Source organism: Rattus norvegicus, chromosome 20 (genome assembly GCF_036323735.1).
Source record: "Rattus norvegicus strain BN/NHsdMcwi chromosome 20, GRCr8, whole genome shotgun sequence".
Classification (NCBI taxonomy): domain Eukaryota; kingdom Metazoa; phylum Chordata; class Mammalia; order Rodentia; family Muridae; genus Rattus; species Rattus norvegicus.
Genome location: NC_086038.1, coordinates 22,986,520 through 23,008,305, shown reverse-complemented (window position 1 = coordinate 23,008,305; position 21,786 = coordinate 22,986,520). Strand labels below are relative to the sequence as shown.

Sequence of the window (21,786 nt, the reverse complement as noted above, 5' to 3'; positions counted from 1 at the left end):
CTCTCTCCTAGCAACCATAACTATTTACACATCATAAAGGAGTGGGTTCTCCCACTTCCATGAGCAATCCTTAGGGGATCCCTTATTGTGCAAGTCTCCTGGAGGTCATCAGAGTAGCCTGCGATGAAATGTACAACAGACACTCCTGGACAAATGTAATTGTGTAAGAGTGACTTTCTCAGTATTTTCACAAAATAGGTCTACTCAGCTTTCAAACTACTGCTCATGAATAGCAAACCACCAGAGAAACAAAGGAGCGATGATGCTTTTGTTGGTGGCACTGGTGGTTCTGTTTGTTCTGTGTTGCTTTGTTTGTTTTATGGTTTGAGAAAGGGTCTCCTTGTTTAGCTATGACTATAGCTGACCTGGAACTCATGAAGATCAGCATTCCCAAGGGATCTCCAAAAGAGATCCTTATTTTTCGAGAAAGCAGGGCAAAATCAGCCCTCTTAATGAAGTCTCGAAGAACATACCAGGTTATGCTCAACTAGGAAATTTTTTCTTCCTGCAAAGCTGATTACTAGGTTCCAATGATATCTCACAGCCTCGATTGCCTGTACTCTGCACATTCTTTTAATTGCTCCAGGTTTGTAAAATATTGTATTATCTTTCAATGTGTCTATCACCATTAATCTTCTATTTTTAATTTGCTTGGGATTCTTCCAATTTGCTCTAATCTCATTTTAATTTAAGAAACACATTTGAAGTATTTCAACTAGATGTTATCAGAATTTTAATTAAAATTCTATTAAGCTGTAACTAGACTTTGAAGAATTATTACCTTTGTACAAATTCTTTGTTTACCAGAGCATAGTATGCTATTTCATTTATTAGAAATTCACATTCAGAAATATTTTATTTATGGAGTTCTTCTTCTTTGCTGTCAGATATCTTGATTTTTTTTATAATTTTTATTAAGGCTGTGAATAGAATATGTCTTCCTACTATTCTATTTTCTCTTATTTTGTGAGAAATAAGCAAACTGTTATTTTTACATATTTCACTTGCCATTCAGAAGATAACCAGATATATTATTTCTAATAATTATTAGTTTCAGCACCCGGAACTGGATACATATGATGCTTGAAAAAAAAAGATGATTTCGCCATTCTAATTTTTCTGTTTGCTATTTCTTTAGTTTCTTACTACTATAAGAGTCCATGATTCATGAGGAATGATAGTCCAGCTACAAACTACACAACAGCAAAGAGCGTTTATTCTGCAGAGAACCTGCGTGCAGGGGTCCACCATACGTCAGGATGGAAGACAGATGTAGACTTTGCAGGGTCGATTTAATGCCTGTTAGGGTGGGAGTAGGAAACTTTTACCTTCCTTTGGTTGGCTCTATCTCCAGGGGTGTGGGTGCCTTCATGATTGGTTAAGGCTCTGGGGATTTTGTGGACTCTTGCTGGTTAACTGTAACTCAAACTAGTTGTGGGGCAACTTCTACAGCTCCTGATTGGCTGCCCATGAGGTTGGCTCAGGCTAGGTGGTAGGGCAGCTTTCTGACTGGCTGCAGGTGAGGGGTGTTTTGTTTTTCTTCTGGAATTAACTTGTTTTGGACTTTTCCAGGTCTGGGAACCAGAAACTTAGGCCTAGTTTCCCAAACTTCCAGTTTGCAGCCCGTCATGGAGTCAGCCTGGCTCTGGCTGACCAACTCAGTCTTCTCACTACTAGAATCTTTTGATGAGAATATGCAGTAATAGTGTTAGACGGCATACTTCTCATACTCTCAAAATTACTAATTATTATTTTGTTGCGGTTTGAATGAGAAATCTCTCTCACGGACTCTTGTGTTTGCACATCTGGTCCTCAGTAGGTGGTGCTGTTTGGACGGATATCGTCAGAACCCTTAGGAGGGGGAGCCTTGGTGTAGGAAGTAAGTCTGCCACCAGAAGATGGCTTTTGAGATTTTATAGCCAGGTTCCACTTCTAGTTCTCTTTCCTCCTCCTCTTCCCCCTTCTCTTCTTCCTCTTCACCCTCCCCCATCTCCCCTAACCCCCTCCTTTTCCCCTCCCCATTTCTCCCTCTCTCTTTCCTCTCATCTCCCCTCCCCCTCCTTCTTCCTTCTCCACCTCCCTTTCTACTCCCTCACTCTCTAGCTCCCTCCCTTCTTAAGGTTCCTGAATGAAATGTAGTCTCTGTGGTTCCTGACTGCCAGGCCCTCCTCACTCTTGCCACCATGACTTTCTACCCTTGACTGACTCTAGCACTCTGGAACACAGAGCTGAAATCAGAACTTTCTTTACAAATTTGCTTCTGGTAAGTGTGTATTATCATAGAAACAGAAAAGTACTTGATACATAAATGATCCTCAAATTTCATGACAATTTTCTTATTCCCCAGTTTTCATGACATTTCAAGAAATCCTGAATGTATGAAATAATTTGGAGTATTTATATGAATGTGACCTTTTCTGAGAAGAAAATTCAGCACTAACTAAACTTCAAAGGGTTCTAAATAAAGAGACTTCTTGTCAGCCATAATTATGTTACTTTTGAATTTATTTTAAATCTCTATGTATTCTATACCACAAGGGATTTGAGTCTATGAAGTTAACATACACATGAACATTTTATATCGCAAATAGTTTTATTTCTGTGTATGACCACATAGGCCAGGATGGGCTTCAAATGCCTTGAAATTGGAAATATAGGTGGTTGTGAGTCAAAAAGAAAAAAGAAAGAAAGAAAGAAAGACAGACAGACAGACAGACAGGAAGGAAGGAAGGAAGAAAGAAAGAAAGAAAGAAAGAAAGAAAGAAAGAAAGAAGGAAGGAAAGCGCTGCTGCTTGGAACCAAACTCAGGTCTCTTGCAAAAATACCTTGTGCTATTAAGAGCTGAGCCCCAATTATAAATGACCTTCCATACATATCTACGTATTTTTATCTAATTGAAGCTTTGAAATTTTCTATATCTTCATAAATTACGAATTTTAGTTTGACTAAACAGTTTTAACAACAAAAAGAAGAAATAGCCTTGGAAGAAAGCATTCTCACCTCTCATTTCTACACTAAGGAATCTGAAACACCAGGATTGAGGATTCTAGCCTAGGATCTGCTACTCCCATCCCCCAGACATACCTGTACACTCGCACACATGTGCACACACACACACACACACACACACACACACACACAAACTGTTTTCCTCCTTTGAACTCAAATACTCAAAGTAGTGTTCTGCATTTTTGAATCAATATTTACTCTCTAGAATTATAAACTTGTAACACTTCTATTGAAGGATTATGCATTTTAATTTGTAATATGGTATATATAAATACCTATTTCTTGTTTGAGTTATTTTTTATCCCACTGTATTTTATCTTACAGACTTATTTCCTTTGCCACAGGTTTGTCTATTGAATTTGTTTAATTAATCTGTCCCTTGATACTTTCTTTGTCTCATTTTTTTCTGACAGGTTAATCCTTTTTTATAAACTTTCTTCATGTAAAGATTTATTTCTATTCTTTGAAATTTTGAGTGAGAAGGTGGATTAATTTTTGCCTCTCATTTCGTTGAAGTCATATAGGTCTTTTTTTTTCTTACAGCACACAGAGATATCAGAACATGTTACAGAATTTTATGCAACCTTTTCCCAATTCTGTTATTTCATTCATATTCTTGGTCAACTTTCTGCGTGTTCCTTCAAAGCCACATTCATGCTTTGTCCAGCTATGTCCTCCCCCACAATGTCCTTGATGGGTGGGCATCTTCATCGTCCAAGTTGAGGTAAAATATAGGAAGGCAAAAGGAGACAGTGTTAGGTAAGAAAGTGAGGTTATGGGTCCATTCCTCTCTCTATTTTACTGTAGGAACAGGATAGACTTACTATATCCCTCCATCAAGGATAATGCTATCTGCTGAGCAGCAAATTTTCAAAAAGATTCATATATATATATATATACATATATATATATATTCCCCTCTCTCCATTGCCTTGACATGTTTGCCTCAGACTACTATATCTCCTGTTTTCTTATATATTGTTCTACAAGTTTCTTATATTAAGACATGCTAAGTAGATTATCCTAATTTTTGAGTGCAGCAAATCATACTCCTTAATAGCCCTCTGTTTTAAAATAAACCATTCTGCAAGATATTATCATTATCATCTATCTTAAATATCAAGTTATGTTGGGAAAGACATGTTATTATTTTGAACAATGTATCAGACATTGTCCTAGCTAATTGAATATTTGAGTCTCAATTTTTGTTAAATTTTTTACAATGTAATTAGAATGAATCATATACTAGTCAAATCTTTCTTTAAATTTTCTTTTCAGGATTAAACTATGGTAAGTTCAACTTGGGACTCTTGTCTAATGGTGAGCTGTATGTATCTGAGTCCCTGGCCATAGTATTGAAGGTGTTCATGACATCCACTGAAAGTTGTGCTAATTTCAATAGGATTTAAACTGGATCATTCATTATCATATGTTTACATGATATAACTGTATCCAGTGAGTCTCTCTTGAGAAAGATAAAATTCTCAGCAATCAATAACTGTACCCGTGCGGTAGGAAATCCCAAGATGGATTTACTGCAGGTGGCGATTTGCATTCAAAGTACAATGGCAGCTCACAAGGAATTTTTACCTAAAAGGCTAACTGAAACATTTTCTCTAGCTGTGTCCACCTGTACTAAACTATTACTGTATCATGTGCTTGCCCAATCACAATGATTTCTCCATTTTGGAAATCCTATTTCAAATCACTTTACTATCTGATCTGCCTGGCATCACCCAACTAGATTATCTCCAACAACTTCAATCATCATTTTTTATTTCTCATTTGTCCTTTGAGTGAGGCCATGGTGATCTCTAAACCGTAATTTTCTCTTTTGCAATGAAGAAGTCTACCCTTTATGTGGTCTAATCAGTCGATGAATATTGCTTTTAGAAATGCAGCACAATTAACCGTAAAAATGTGTGCATGATTTAGCACAACAATAGTAAACAGAAAGACAGAAATTGAAGACTGGAGGCAACTGAGTGAACCAACATGTAATTGCAGACTCCCATTGTAGAGAAACTACACTATCTTATAAGGTAGCAAAATTTCCCAGTCAGCTATAAAGACACTTATTTGCCAACATGCAGACAAATTAGGTGTCTGGAATAATCATGGACTTAGAGTATTCACATAAAAGGGCTGCTACCAAGAGACCACGACATGCCATTGATAAGCTTAGTTTTGTGAGATATTACTAAGTTTATTTATGAATATAAATGAAGCCAATTTAGTCATAAATAATTATTGATACCTAAGAATATTTTCACAACTTCATTGATCCATTTAAAAGACCAAAAACAACTCAATGAGCTTCTTCTCTGCTCAGCTCCAAATATTGAAGACTCAGTATCCTAAGACACATTGATGCTGCCATTTTCTTATCATCAATTCATACATGTGAATCAGAATTTTCCTAAGCTCCCAGCTCTATAGACAGCCTCTACTCTCCTCATAACAGCACATAGAAGAATGGAGATGCATACATAAAACATACATATAAAAGCATGCATAAAGATAAATGTACTTGCCTATACATACATATAACAGTATGCAGAAGAATGGATGTGCACACACATGCCTAAAATACATGGACAACCTATTAAAGGTGAAAACATTAAGTGTAAAGCTATTTTAAAAGTAAAGAAACCTTTCCTATATTATTCAGTTAAACACAGAACATAATACAAATTATTTAAAATTCATTCTTATTCTGGCATTTATTCATTTCATCCTTAACTCACATACAATATTATTTGGAATGGAAGAGGAAGAAAAATAAAATTTAACCTAACACCCAGTAAAGGTTATTTTTAAGTTCCAGTTTTCCCTACAGTATTCAGAAAGATTTCTGTTTGTTAAACAGAATATTTTACTTGAATTGCTCTTATTCTGGAGACTCCTGAGAAGTAGCAGATAAAATTATTCTTACTTAATAACACACAAACAATTATTTTGAAAGAGACAAACACAAACTGTAGTCTGAAGATAAATTTGACATTAAAGTGTTGCTTGGCTGGAATATATTAAGTTATGCTTTAAAACTGGTTTTCTAAATATAATGCTTTATAAAAAATTCTGTGATTCTTTAAAACTATTATTATTTTTGCAGTCACTGAGGGAAAGGAGTCTGAAAAGATGAGAAGCAAGAATTAAATGGCAATATAGGCGTTATCAATCTTTCCTTTTCATCTCTATTCAGGAACATGAGCAGAGCTGATATCTGAATCTTTCTTCATAAAAGGTACTTTCAAGAAGTGTTTCTTTTACTTCAAGTGTTTTTAGACAACTCTGTGGGCATGCTTTAAGCTTTCTAGTTGTTTACTCACACTAAAATTGAGTTTTCTGTGGCAACAAGCATTGGAAATTTCTGTCCATGGTTTCTGAATTTTTATGACTTAAATAGAAGTAGAGCCAAAAATGAATCTGGTTCTGTTTTGTACGGCCTGATAAATGTACATCTTGGTTTGGGGATGTGTTAACTGATGTTGCAGGTAAATTGGCTTCAAGAGAAGGAGCAGATCTTTGCTCAGGTGTCTGATCTCCGTCAAGTCAACCACGTTTTGTGGATTTTCCATCCCCATTCCAAGGGATCACAAGTGATTGGAAAAGAAAAGAAAAATTATCTTCATAATTCATAGATGGAATTGCAGCATGGTGACTGTTTCATCCCCGTTGTAAGATTTAATGCGTTGGGTGTATAATATGCCCGCACAGTTGAATTTTACTTCCATAGTGAAAAATGGAAACAGGGACATCATTTTCTTACCGTAGGAAACAAGGCTGTATTAGGTTTTGAATCCACGTCTATTCATTAATGAGATCATACACTGAGAGGATGACAGAATATTTTTGAAATGCTATGTCACTTGTCTACTCTATAAACAGGAGTACAAATCAGTCCACCCTGAGGATGACTCTCCCTGGCACTATGAAACCAATTTGTGGTGTTTGACTACAGGCAAACAGTGACAGAGACAACGCAATGCGTTCATAAAGTAATAAACCTGCTTTAAAAAAGGATGGCTCTTGCTTTTGCTAAGCATCTCAGAAGCACATTAGTAGATCATTGTCCAATGGTCTTCATGTTATATTCTAGCATTAAGTCTGAGAAAGGGCATCAGGAAAACATGAATCATGATGATTCCACTCAGAAATGTGTACAGCAGTCAAGACTTAGTACTAAGCAATGCACGTGTGAATGAATAGCTTCATTTCAAGAACTCATCTTCTGTCTTTCAACATGTGACTAAATTTATTATCTGCTATATGTCACAACCTGACAGGAGAGTCCATGGAAATTACTCTACTAAAATAATGTTAATACATGCAAAGAAAAGTTAAAAGAAAGTAGAATGCAATTTGAAACTTTCTGAAAGTCTCGATTCAGCTGATAAATGCCTAAAATTGTTTGGTAATCTGTTTAATAGCTAAAAATAAAAGTGTTTAACATAAATATGAAACTATTCCATATACTAATATATAAATACTACTTTTGTAGTATAAAGGCTTGAGAGATGATTGTAGAGTGGGAAAGATGGATCAGCAATTAAAGTTGCCTGCTGCATTGCAGCAAACCAGAGTTCAGTTCCCAGCACCCACACTAGGGGGATCCTAGCTACAGATGGTTCAATAGACAGCCTCTTTGGCCTCACAGGGACTCATGCAGATGTACACATATATGTGCCCACAGGAACACACACACACAAAATAACACATTTGAAAAAGAACAATATAGTTCAAAATAAATGACCTAAAATAGGTGAAGGCAGGCGATTATTTTCAGATTAAGAAGGGGTATCTCGGATTAAAGATTAAGACAAACCAAGAAAAACCAAATACTCAAAATCTTCCTGTAAAAACAAAGACATCATCTCACCCGAAGTGTTCATACTTCAAAGAAGTATGTAATATTCTGCAAACTCATGGCCCTATCAAAAGCAAAGCAACTGTTATGTGGCTGTAAATATATGGGCAGATATTCTCTATTTCAATCTTATTTATTTAAATTGTTACAATTGGAATCATTTATTATGTACAATATAATGTTTGAAAGCATGTATATATATGCACAGATAGTGGGATGAATACACTGAGAAAATTAACATATACATTATATTATGAAGTGTGTTATGGTGTGTGGGTATATCTGTATATGCTAAGGCAGAATATTCTCACATGCTTGTAATGCTGTCAAACAAAATAAGAAACAATCTAAAGGTGACCTTGAGCTTTTAAAGTTTATGGAGTTAGAAAAATAAAAGGTTGAACAGAGCGAGCTCCTAATGTTCCAAGAAAATTAAAGCAAAATACCCAAAGGTTGTAGCAGATTACATAAATAAAATTTAAAAGAACAACAGATGAACAGAGTGTGTCTACAGAGAACACATGGACTAAAGACATTCTTAAACCTGGGAAAACCCACATACCAGTAAGCAGAAGTCATAAAAACACTGGAAATAATTTAGATAATTTCAGACCTGAAGGGCAAACAAGAGGTATCACTTTATTAATCCCATTAGCCAACAATTTAAACACAGATTGTGAAATGAAAGAACGGGGCAAAACTCAATGAGATTAATATTTAAAGGAGAAAGAGAAACACTGAAATAATCAATCCCAGTGAGCAAAACATTGGAACAGATGACAGGATCTAATGCCCTAACACTTTCAGTAGGATAGTGATGAGTCTTGGTTTGAGTTATGTATTGATAGCATTGTAGGAACTGACGAAAACATTCCCTGGTAACCAGGACCAAGGATTACTACAGTGGAATCAATAGTCTTTTCGAAATAGAAAAAGAATCTTCATGGAGCTCATAAAAGAATACACGATTTAAGAGTTGTAGGAAGGCCAAGATATGTATACTGTACCAATACATTCATTTTTCAATCAGTGCTTAGGGATGTGAGTTAATCTATCAATCAAGTCTGAAGATCTCCATCTGGGACTCATTACGAGCACTGTGAATGCTTTAGGGATATTTGATCATGACTCTTGTCCAGCCATTTGCCTTCTCTCACAAATACTCATCATTCTGAATACTAGAAGCTCAAGCATCAAGTTTTTCGGAAGAGAAAGGAATGCGCAAAGAGCATGCTTAAAAAAAATTCCCCATAAGGCATGCAAAGAAATCTCAGACAGAAGGACTGTTCCCATCAAAGTAGATGTCGCATAACGTTCTGGCGTGCATCCATGAAATCAGTGGAGAGGAAATTTTAAAATAATCATAAATAATTAAGCTGTGATACATAATTTAAAAGTTCTTTGATGCTTATTTATCTTAATCATATTGTAGTCCACTGAGTTTTATAATTATAAAACATTGACATATGTGGTTTTTGATGTATTGCAAGTGATCAGAGATAGGCTTTTATTGCCACAGATCCCTCGGTGGTCTTAATTTCCATTACTCAGGCTGAAGTTCTACCCTCCTGTTTCATGGTCTTAGGCTAACAATAACAATAACATTTCATACGCCTCACATGTTTTAAACCATCTGCCACTTAGCTATGCTCTCTAGACTTAGCAATCCCCTTAACGCCACACCATCACAATAAGCATTGTCATTCCCCTGTCTCTTGACTAATTAGGAAATTGAGGTCTTGGATGAAAGACCTTCTCAATTCATGCTTTACTTTCACACCTGATATTGATCCGAGGCAAGCAGATTATAAAACCTACATTTATAAATTATAGACTCTGATTATATTACTGGCAAATCTTCAAGGTCCTTTAGTTTTTTGTGCAGTAAACTAATAGGTCTATTAGTAAAGACAATGGGATACAGTGATGTGCAGCAGTTAATACTGTATCTGGTATTCATGGTGATCAGCAGTTGTGATCCAGATATATTAGAATCTAAGTACAAGTGCAATTCAGATTTTTGTTACTTTAAAAAGTGTACATGATTGGAAGTAGAGCTCAGTCGAAAATCTCAGCTAAGGTCCAGTGCTTCCTGTAACACTGAATGTGACCCTGACTGTCGTTCTCCCAAAGGCTCAGGGGCATGCTAAGCAGACTGTATGTTTGAAAGGGTAACTCTCACGCTGAGAACCCCAGTGCTATGAGAGCACTGGGAAATACTGTTGTGAAGTTCCCTGTTCTGGTGTGAAATGTCACATCAGCAGTGAGACTGAGCACCCACACAGATCTCCACCTACAGACTAAAGGGCTGGGTGGACTTCAAAGCAAGAAGCCGCATATTCGGTGCTTCAGTTCACTGCTAGGAGGACTTGCTGCTACCTTCCACAGATGAAACCTTTCACTCTTGCTTTGAGACTGTGTTGAGGAACATTGCAGTATAGAAACCAGCTGGTTCTCCACACCAGGATGTCTAGCATACCAGAAAGGAGTGCTTAGTTTTGGGGCCTTTTATGACTGTTCTATCTTGTGGAGGGAAAACACCATGTTTTGGATACAAAACAATCTAGAATTATTCCAGAAAAAAAACATTTCCACATACCCTTGTAATGTTTGACTACTCAATAAAGAGGCTTGGTGGCGGAAAATAAAGATTAGCATAAATGCACCTGGCAGGGGAAAATGGAATATACCACAAATTATAGTGAGAGAAAGAACTAACTATTCTTCTTGGCAATATAACTAGTCATATTGCCAAAGTTAGTTTGTTAGACTCTGAGGGTCTAGTAACCTGTAAACTCACTGCAGAAGGAGCTCTCAAGTTTGTTGACCATCATCCAAGCATTATCCTGAGGTTTCTAGTAATCATACTACAGTCAGATGCAGAACTTTGCTGCATCTCCATATCTTCCAAATTTCTGTGGATAATTTGGGGGGGGGGAGGGAATGCAGCCAATACATGTGTTTTGACAAGTGTATTGTCATATACATTTGAAAGTGTTGTTAAATACAGCTGAGATGGTCTGAATAATCAAGTAGTGTTAGAAACAAACCTGTAGCCTTACTCTTCATTATATTGTGCGGAGACTTCCATGGCAGATAGAGTAATGATAGGGATATGGTAGTCTTGGAGGAAATGTAGCACTGTATGGCTATTACTTTCTGCTTGATCCTTTATATGAAGTAGGTTTGGAGGCCTAAGACATTATTAAAAATAAGTATAACAATGATTAATATCTATAATGAATTTTTAATGATTTTAAATCATACAATAGGTCTATTAATATTCTGAAAGACAAGAGTGTTACTTATCATCTAGGACTTTTGAATGTAATCAAAATCAAGTGTTTTATAAATCTAATACCTTTGGTGTGATTTAGTTTCATTATCAGAAAATAATAAACTTTATTATGAACCCCATTGAGAATCTTATTGAATCATACATATTTTATTACGGAATGAGTTTGTATAAACATAAGCATATTTAAATATATACAAACACAATACATACAGGCAAATATATACATATATGATATGGCTTGACACTAAGGAATAGGCTTGTCATTGGGTATTTATGAGAAGAAAGAATGAATCTCACATGTCAAATGACTGCAGAAATTCACTGAAATCTCTAGTTTTTCTTGGAGAATGAAAACGACCTAGGGACTTTTCTCTCCCTTAAACTTGCTATGCAAACTAAAGAAATACAAACGCAAAAGAACTATCAGTAAACAAATCTAGAAGAGGAACTGAATCCATTTGAAATCTGCCTTGAGTGGCAGACAGGTGTCTTATTGCAGGCATCACCTGTAGCTGCCTGCCCCTGAGGAATCATGGGATAAAAGACTGCTGTTGGATTCTAAAGTCAGAGTCTTAGTAGCAAACTGCAAATGGCTGTTGTCATTGGTAGTACAAAGGAGTTTATTCTCTATATCCTTCAACTATGATTTCTGCCAGGCAAGAGAGAGGGTGTCTGGAGTTATGACAAGTTTCCATAGATATTACACATAATATTACACATTAAATTGACTAGAACAGGGAACACTGTATTATTTCATTAAATGTTACTTTGAATGAATCTGTTTATGGATTGCAACAACATCCAATCACTCTCCAGCACTGTATGGTGGCCTCATCCAGTTCCTAAGAACCTGAGAAAAGAGAGTGAACAGCTATAGCCAGGGTCCCAAGGGATCCAATGACATCTGCTGACCTCCATATGCATCTGCATACATGTGTACTTACCCATAAAGTGTACACATGTATGTATAGACACACACATACACAGACAGACTCATATACACAGAAAATAAAAGTAAGTAAATCTTTAAAGACACTAGGCTGACCAAAGAGCTATTTAGAATCACAACTGACAAAGGAGACAATGTGTATATGTGCTTATGAGCATGTGTCCTTAGTACACCTCCTTTACATTTAGGGAGATGAACACTGAAGCCAGAACAGCTACAAAGTATCAAGTGGAATTCATGAATGACAGGAAGAAAAGATTGCTTGCTTGCTTGCTTTCTAACAAAAATACAGGGAATTCCTAGAATTTATGCTGCCATCATTTAACATCATGGTTTTTCCAATTTTAATGGTTCTCTAGAATTTATATTCAATTCACATTCTAAGGTTAGAGATCACTCTTATCAAAATTCTATCTATTCTTTATTGTAGAGAAAGAGGTTAGCGTAAATGCTTCAAATTATTACATTTAAATATTTGTACAAGCGATAGTCAATAACAGATGTGATCAATATGGCAAAGCAGGTAAGAAGGACAATTAAATTGGGTTCTGTTGCTTGGTGTGATTCTTTCAATCTGTACAGTACTTAAAAACTGTCACACATAAATACCCATTCTGTGTGCTTAGTATACTTTCCAGGCCAATAACTGGAGTGCTTGTTTCATTCTCTAGTGACTATTTCCCCTTCAAAGAGAAGTGGGGAAAATAGTTGGAATGTGTGTAAGTTACATCTGAAAGCCTTTGGATTCAAAACAGTCATTAGGGTTTCTCCATTTTGCCCTCTAGAATGTGCTTGTTCTCAGACCCATGGTGTCATCTGGGCTAGCCTGTGACTCTATGGATAATTCAGAGAATTATTCATTCTATTCAATCCAAAGTTTTTGATGGCAAACTCTTACTGAACTTCAGTTGATTCATTCTGGAATTTATCTTTACAGATTATAAAATTACAGTTTGATGTTTGGTTGCCTAATCTTCTAGATATTAGTTCCTTCTATCCATTTACCAAATAAAGCCTGGAAGAGAGCCTAGTCCCTTTAAATAAAGAATCCAATTATTTGGATAAAATAGGTATTGAGATGTAAGACCCAGGTTTATTAGGAATATTTCTTTAATGTTTCTAAGCATTTAAGAATTTTCTCTGTACCAGTTATTGTTTTCTTAGTGTGACCAACAAAATTGTAGATGTTTATGCTTTTGCAAAGGTGCATGTTCTTTAGAAAGTTTTTAAAACTGAAGAAATGTTCTATTATTAATATTCTTATATTTACCCAGTTTTCTTCTTTGTCTGTTTTCACTTCTTTAGTCTTAACCAATTTGTCAATAAATATTATTTTCTACATATTTTTCAATTCTGAAAGATATGTTAGCCAGAAAGGTTATACCAGATAAGTTTCATAACTTTTCTAGTCAACTCTAATGACTCAGTTAACAAAATTAAATATTTTATTTCATTGAAAAAATTACTATTAAGTTAATAATAAAACTAAATAAACAGGAAATAGAAAACAGTTTAATTTGTATAGATGATAGGCGATATGAAACTTTCTGGCAGTTTATAGTAATTGTAGTCATTGCATACATGCACAGACATGTAATTATCAATACAAATCAACTGATAAGTTGTGATAGGCGCAAGTCCTTATTGCACTCATTCATTTTTTCTTCATGAAGATGGTTTTCTTAAATTTATGTGTATTTCATATGAAGGCTAGTCACTAAACATGTTGAACATTTTCACTATACACAGAAAACCCAATTCTCATCACTTTCTTGAAATAATAATTGTATTGGTAAGTGGATAATAGAGAAAAGTTCTCAGTTGTTTAAAACTCTAGACTCAATCACTGCTTTCCTCTTTATGAGGACTTACTTATGATACCCAGTAGTCTTCACAACACCAAACTATGTTATGAAGATATCAATATACTTATTATATTTAATAAACAATATTTGATATTCTAATCTTTTAAGATTTATTAGAAACTGGTGATTTGTCTGCCTCTTTACAGATACAAGAATTAAAATACTAAAAAGTGGATGGTGTTCACTGATAGAAAATAATCTGGACAACTAAACCAGTTTAAATGAAAGTTCATTCGATAAGTTACTTTCAGATCATCACAAAACAACAATAAAAAAGTAAGAAGCCTATGGTGGTACAAAAATGTTCTAATCATACAAGTGCATAAGTTGAAGGATCCAAAATGGCCTAGTGGACAATCTCAATTATAGTCAGAACTATTTAATAGCAAAAGACACTATTAGTCAGTATTTATTAATTTAAAAGCCTGTTATCAAAGAGTGAGTCAACAGCTATTTTGGGAGCATAAAGAATCAGAAAATGTCTAGCTATGAAAAATACGCAGGTGGAGAAGTAGTAAGCACATAAAAAGATATGTGGAAATGTTTCATTTTAAGCCACAAGAAAAACAAAATTCAGGATGAAGTATTTATTATGTCAATTATGGGAGACTTTATAAAAGATTCACCTTGTAACAGTGTATCTCAATAGAGGATAACTTTACTTATCAGAGCACTATCTGCAGCAAATATGTGAGCTGGCCATGTATGCAGGACAGTGTCTGGGTGATTTCAACCTAAAGAAAGTTGGAGACAAGTGTCAGAGGAAAAGCTAGCTGGTGGTCCTGCAGGATATTCCTGAGATTATAGTGGGCAGCCCTGCTCCAGCTGCCAAGACCGACACTCTTAAAGATGATCCTTATCGATCAAGGAATGCATTCTGAATTAAATACTCCCACTATCATTCAGGGGAACAGAAAGTCTACGGAGAGTAGAACCACAGCAATAAATCATCTTTTTATCTTGAATTCAGTATCTGTGTGCTCCCTCTGCTCTTTTCCCCAAGTAAAATTGATGTCCTTGAAAACAGACATGAATTTTGAATGATAACCCTTGAAATAACTACTAACACAGGTTGGCTTTGTGCTGAAGAAACTTCTCAGTTAAGTGTTGATAGAATTGTAGTCAATTCTAAAACAAACTCTATGCTAACTGATGATCCTGATATCCACATTTTACAGGGAAGGGAGGGGGAATCCCACAATTTAAATTACTTTTCCATCACTTGTAAGCACATTCTTATGACCCAACATTATTTTATATTTATTAAGTCAAGCACTTTCTAAAGGAATACCAAAATGTTGCAGAATTAAAATGAAGCGTTCATTTTTAAAATTTTGGGGTTTTTTTTGGATATTTTATTTATTTACATTTCAAATGTTATCCTTTTACCCAGTTTCCCCTCTGGAACACCCCTATCACCCACCAACTCCCACCTTACCTCTCTGACATTCCCCTACACTGGGAAATCAAGCCTTCACAGGACAAAGGACCTCTCCTCCCATTGATGCCAGACAATGCCATTCTCTGTTACATATGCAGATGGAGTCAGGGGTCCCTCCATCTGTACTCTTTGGTCTTTGGTTGGTGGTTTAGACCCTGGGAGGTCTGGGGAGTCTAGTTGGTTGATATTGTTCTTCCTAAGGGATTGCAAACCCCTTCAGCTCTTTCAGTCCTTTAACTCCTCCATTGGTCCAATGGTTGGCTGTGAACATTTTTCTCTGTATTTGTCAGGCTCTGGCAAAGCCTCTCAGGAGACAGCTATATCAGGCTCATGTCAGCAAGCACTTCTTGGCATCCACAATAGTGTCTGGGTTTGGTGTCTGTATATGGAATGGGTTCCCAGGTAGGATAGTCTCTGGACAGCCTTTCATTTAGTCTCTGCTCCACACTTTGTTCCTGTATTTCCTTTAGACAGGAGCCATTCTGGGTTAAAAATTTGAAGATGAATGGGTGGCTCCATCCTCCAACCAGAGACCTTGCCTAACCTCTGGATATGGTCTCTACAGGTTCTCCCTCCCCTTTGTTGGACATTTTAGCTAATCTCATTCCTGTTGGGTCCTCAGAGCCTCTTGCTTTCCTGGCATCCGGGACTTGCTGGTGGCCCCCAGTTGCCTATGCCCCATTGCTATAATTCTGTTCAAATTCCTGACCCACTGTAGATCATCCCAGTCTTTTTCCATACCTGGTCCTGACCCCCTTTTCACACTCTCCTTCCTCTCTTCCTCCCAAGTCTCTCCCACCCTTTACCTTCTGTGAGACCTGATGAAGATCAAGATGAAGTCCACAATGTGGATGCTTCAGTCCTTCTTAACCTTTCAGATAGTAATACATAGCACTGTCTCTAGTTTCTAAGGAACATGCAGTCAAAGTACAAACCAGGCATTTAATTCAACAAATATTTGCCTATAATTTTTCAAGAATCCCAGATGATGCTTAAGGTTTGGAGCAGAAAGGAATAATTCAGATCTATGCCTTCCAGAAATTAAGAAAGTAAAATTAAAGGTGGTCATCATGGCAGGATGATGATAAAAAACATCAGTAAAGCCCCAATTTTGATAGTTTAAGAGCACATGTTTTTTCACTCACCTCTGAGCCATTTGTATTTAATTATGAATGCTGGCTACCAGCCTCCTTAGTATTTATCATAATCTGATCATTTTCAATAGAGAAAATTATAAATATTTCCAAATCCTATCATAGCTACTGCCAGTATCGTGAAATACTGCTGGGCAACTGATTAATAATTAGACTCATGATTAGATCTTATTACTTAGTGAACTAATTAAGGTGCAAACATCAACCTGCTCAGATTTTGCAAATTAGAACAACTGTTATCTGATGCATCTATTGAAATATTTGGCTGTCTGTCTTCTAGCTAGCTAGCTATTTCCTAGTTATCTATACTATTACATAATCTCTTTACTACAAATATTGTCTTAAATTCAAGAAGGGGAAGAAGGCACTGCTTTAACTGTCTACACACACGCACACACACACACATACACAAACACACGCATACACACACAGGCACACACACAGACACACACAAGCATACTCACATATGAATATTCACACACGCATACACACAGGAACACATATACGTACATATACTCACCAGCGCATACACACAAGCTGACAAACATGTGTGCACACACACCATTCATTGGGGCGAGCTTTCAAAGAGAGGGAAGGAGGTAGGAAAAACAGGCATGAATGAGGAAGGAAGCTAGAGCAGAGGAGAAAGAAGAGGAGATATTGATAGAGAAAAAGAAGAGGGAGCAAGCAAGCAAACAACCCACATGGTGACAAACGCCTATCTATAATCCTCACAGTCTGGAAGTGGGGTCAGAGGCTAAAGTCAGCCTTGGCTAAATAGCAAATTGAAAGTCAGCCTGGGGCCTCCTGAAACTGCCTTTTTCTTCTATGCACATAAAGGCATCAGTGTTAAATGATGAAAGAGTACAGTTATTAGTGAATTTAGCTGGCTTTGAAAGCTTACAGATTTGTAAAGGTTTTCTATCAAAAAACATAAAACATACAATATGTCTTTATGGATTTTTTAAGTGTTGCCCAGATTTAATACTTTAAGATGTTCTTTTCGAGCCATCTGTAACAGCTTAGTTTTACCATCCAGTCCCTTTCCTATGTACACATTCCTAGAGCATGCTAAGCGACTTATTTCCTCACTAGTGTAACATTATATCAATAACAACTGGCATGAGCTAATTTCGTTTAAAGATCAATTATCCTATCATGATACTTTGCTGACCCACATAGTATTCATACAGGTAACATCAGAATCATCAAACATTTAGGATACAATTTTCTTTCTTATCACAAAAGTCTGCTTCTAAAGAATGAGGAGACAAACATTCAGAGATAGATAGATATGCATCCAAATATCAACTTCTGAAAATAGGTAGCAAAAGTATTTTAGATGTTTGAATAAGAACGCCCCCAAAGGCTCCTATATTTAGATGCGGCAGGGTAGGCACTATCTAAAAGGATAGAAGAGTTAAGAGGTGTGCTCTTGTTGGAGGAAGTGTTTTACTGGGGGAGGGGGGCTTGGTCTTTGAGGTTTCATAGCCTATGTCATACCCAGAATCTTGCTTTCGGTCTACAGATCAGCACACCGCTCTCAGCTATTGCTCCCTCACTACGTTTGTCTCCCACCATGTATCAATAACATGATATCCACTATATAATAATGACGAACTAAACTTCTGAAACTGTAAGCAAGCCCCAATTAAATACTCTGTTTCACAAGCATATCACTAGTTCCTGAGTCAAAGAACCATTGTTTGCCATTTAACACATAACACATCTGACTGGAACTGATAAATCAGGAAGTCACTTTTGTTTCTTTATAATAGGGGTCTATCTTCATTAGGTGAAGAGTAATTTTGGGTGGTAGCTCAATTATTATTTGCTACTTTGATGACTATATTAAATAGAATCAGTGTGTGGAAATACTCAAATGACTCAGTAAATCAGAAGCTTCCGAAAACAGTGGCTCCTTTATGTCTGCAGCAAGCTCGAACTGGTGATTTTAAATATAGGCTAACCTCAGCTAGCTTTTTAAACCAGGGGTTGACCTCCAAAGATTATAGTTCTCTTTCTTAAACTTGTGACACAATCCCATGGATGGGACATGCCAGATATGTGGTGTTCTGATTGACAGATTCTATGGGACTGGAGAAACTAAGACCACAAAGGCCTGCATGCTACAAAGATATGAGAACAGTGAGTGATATGGCTCGTTTCATACTAGCTGGTGAACTGTGCACTTAGCACTTACTTCTCTTGTTGCTACATCGAAGTGCCTGGCATTAAGCAACTTCAGTAATGTGTATTTTGGCTTGCAGTTCCATGGGGTACAATCCCTCATGAAACAGAAGTCAGAGCCTCAGGAGCAGAAGTCTGTTTGGTCACGTTGCATTGGTTGTTGGGAGAGCAGAAAGAATAGACAAAAAGGGCTGGCTATAAAACCTCAAGACAAGGCTTCAGTGACCTACGTACGCCACTGAAATTCTATCTCCTGAAGGTTCTACAACATTCCAAAATAGTGCCAGTAGCTGGGAGACAGATGTTCAAGTGAGTGAACCTATGGGGAAATTTTTCATATTAAAAACATTAATGTAGAAAATTCATTTTTTTTCTCCCACCTTTCTTCCACCCCTCTAGCCTTCCATCTGATACAGGACCTGCTGTAGAAAAAGGGACATTGACAAGTCACATATTCTCAGTATTAGTGTGTCTGACAATAAATGATTGACGGGTTAACATTCTGTCCCCAGGAGTCTTAAATATGTGGCACTTGGAAAATATTTTTCAAAATTGCACTTGTTCAGAGATTATGACATAATACAAACATAAATACTAAGTATCAAAGGATTAAACATACCATAAGAAGTGGGTTCAAGGATATCAAATCACTCATTTTCAGTACACACTCTGGCTTCCATAAATATGATACCAACTCCAAGTTTGTGTATCTCCAAGTGAAGTATAGCCTAAAAGAATTTGAGTCTGTCAGAGAGAACATCATACACCCAACCTAGGCCGTATGATGTTCACTCATAAAGTACTAGGTTACATAAGCATATTTAATACATTATATCTCCCCATCAAACATGGGAAGATAATGCTTTCACCTTCTAGTAAATTTAATTTTCCATCATGGAAGAAAAATCTGTAATTGCTCATTTTCTATCTATAATTTGATATAGTGTTATTTAAATACTTGAAGAACTATAGAAAGGAACAGCTCATCCTAGTAATTGCCTAACTTGTGTCTCCCTGAGGATGTTTAACATATCATTTCAGGTATAAGTCTTGACTGCATTGAAAGGAAAAATTATACATTAGCTTAAAATTACTACATTAATCAGAAGTTGTAAAACATTGATCAAAATATTTCCCGAGCCTATCATTGAATTTTACATATCATTAGTACACACACACACACACACACACACACACACACACACACACTTAGCTGCATGGAAGATATAAACTGGTGCCTCATTTAGTATTGTTTCATAGTCAAGAAATGCATACGTGTGTGCTCCTGTGCCTATGCTACATTACATACATATTATGCTATATACCAGTTATATGGATATTAATAATATTTTGTTTCGTTTGTTGTAGTGCTTTTGTATAAACAAAGTAGAATTTAACTTGTAAAAGATCATGTTTTCTGCTAATACTTAAACATATTTCTATATATAAGAATTGCAGTTTTTATATAAAAGGTCCCATAGAATGACATTAATTTCAAGTGCATATGCCATAAAATTTCAAAGGCTTAACATAGGACAATCTAATGTCAGAGGTTATTATTAATTTTATTATATATAATTTTGTAATTCCTAGTATGTAAAAATTGACTTCACATTTATGTAGAAAAACTCAGAATTTTGCATGCATACTCGTGTTTTGAAGGCATTTCCTGGGCAAAGTCATACAGAATACATACCCAAATGGCATGAGCAATTCTTTCCCCTCATCTGTTTTTCATCCATATACAGTTACCATAGGCTCAAAAGCATCAGCAGCTCAGAGAGGTTTGGGAGACAGAACTATCACAAGGTCTAAGATGGATCTAGCAAACCTGACATGTATGTAGACACTGCATTAAATAACATGTATGTAGGCACTGCATTAAATAACATGTATGTAGGCACTGCATTAAATAACATGTATGTAGGCACTGCATTAAATAACATGTATGTAGGCACTGCATTAAATAACATGTATGTAGGCACTGCATTAAATAACATGTATGTAGGCACTGCATTAAATAACATGTATGTAGGCACTGCATTAAATAACATGTATGTAGGCACTGCATTAAATAACATGTATGTAGGCACTGCATTAAATAACATGTATGTAGGCACTGCATTAAATAACATGTATGTAAGCACTGCATTAAATAACATGTATGTAGGCACTGCATTAAATAACATGTATGTAGGCACTGCATTAAAACATCCAAGGTTCTCTGAGAATAAAAATAGAGGTTATGAGATTATCAAGAAATAATTGGAACAATTTCTAAAAAGATTTACTGAAATGAAATGGTTGAATTTATTTCATTGTTATTTAAACTGAAAACTTGGTTTGTCCAAAGTCACTGATAGTTTCCCCTTAGAAAATAAACAAATGAGGATGTAAATGTAATGAAAACAGCATTCAAGAAAATATATATGTATTTTAGAAGTCCTTACATTTTTATAAGAAAACAGAAGCCTAATTAATGACTGAGAAAGAGAAAAATTTAGAATGACTAAGCTCCCATAATGGCTTACATTCCCAGAGAAATATAATTCAGGGCACTGAAATAACTGAATAAAATATGATCTCACCCATTCAAATATCCTTAAGGAAAATTTATATTTTTTTCAATTTAAACATATATTTGTATATATTTTTCCAAGATCTTTCCAATATATCTACCTTTGTGTCTCTTGTGGGAACTCTAACAGAAATTCCTTTCTACTTATCTCCTTTTAAGAATTTTCTGCAGTATAATAAGTATGCATCCTTTCACTAAAAGCACTGGTTAAATTACCAAAAACAAAAAAATATCTGTGTTAAAGGGATCAGCAGGTGAAAGCTTTTGATTATGCGAATACTCAATTAATCATGGCATAGAAATAGAAAAGCTAGGATTAGTTACCGTGTAGTTTACACTCGGTGATGTTTAGCATTTCACAGGAGAGCTAATGTATCCTTATTTGTGCATTTTGCACAGTGATCACAGGTAAGACTTTAAGTGAGACATCTG

General features: G+C 36.0%; 1 long non-coding RNA gene across 2 annotated transcripts; it reads left to right on the top strand.

The window, feature by feature from the left end:
* The first annotated feature begins 7 nt into the window (after nucleotides 1–7).
* LOC120098900 (uncharacterized) lies at nucleotides 8–13,433 on the top strand. 2 transcript variants are annotated; one of them, XR_010060838.1, is made up of 3 exons: nucleotides 8–2,263; nucleotides 2,348–6,256; nucleotides 6,901–13,433. It is a non-coding gene; the product is annotated as an uncharacterized LOC120098900 (long non-coding RNA). The 2 variants fall into 2 exon arrangements; XR_010060837.1 differs by lacking the exon at nucleotides 6,901–13,433 and having other exon boundaries at nucleotides 8–586; nucleotides 2,348–2,487.
* Nucleotides 13,434–21,786: the final 8,353 nt, after the last annotated feature.